Consider the following 205-nt stretch of genomic DNA (forward strand, 5'->3'; position numbering starts at 1 on the left):
GAAGGACTTTGCCCAAAACGTTGGATTTTCCACACCCCACTGCAATTTTACTGCACAACTTATTCCTTACTCACATCTGTGTGTGTGTGTGGTGTGCGTGTGTGTTTGGTGTGTGCGTGTGTGTGTGTGTGTGTGTGTGTGTGTGTGTGTGCATATGTATATGAACACACACATATACATGCATTCAAGCATGCACACGCACTAA

The sequence above is a fragment of the Octopus bimaculoides genome, chromosome 14 (genome assembly GCF_001194135.2).
Source record: "Octopus bimaculoides isolate UCB-OBI-ISO-001 chromosome 14, ASM119413v2, whole genome shotgun sequence".
Lineage (NCBI taxonomy): Eukaryota > Metazoa > Mollusca > Cephalopoda > Octopoda > Octopodidae > Octopus > Octopus bimaculoides.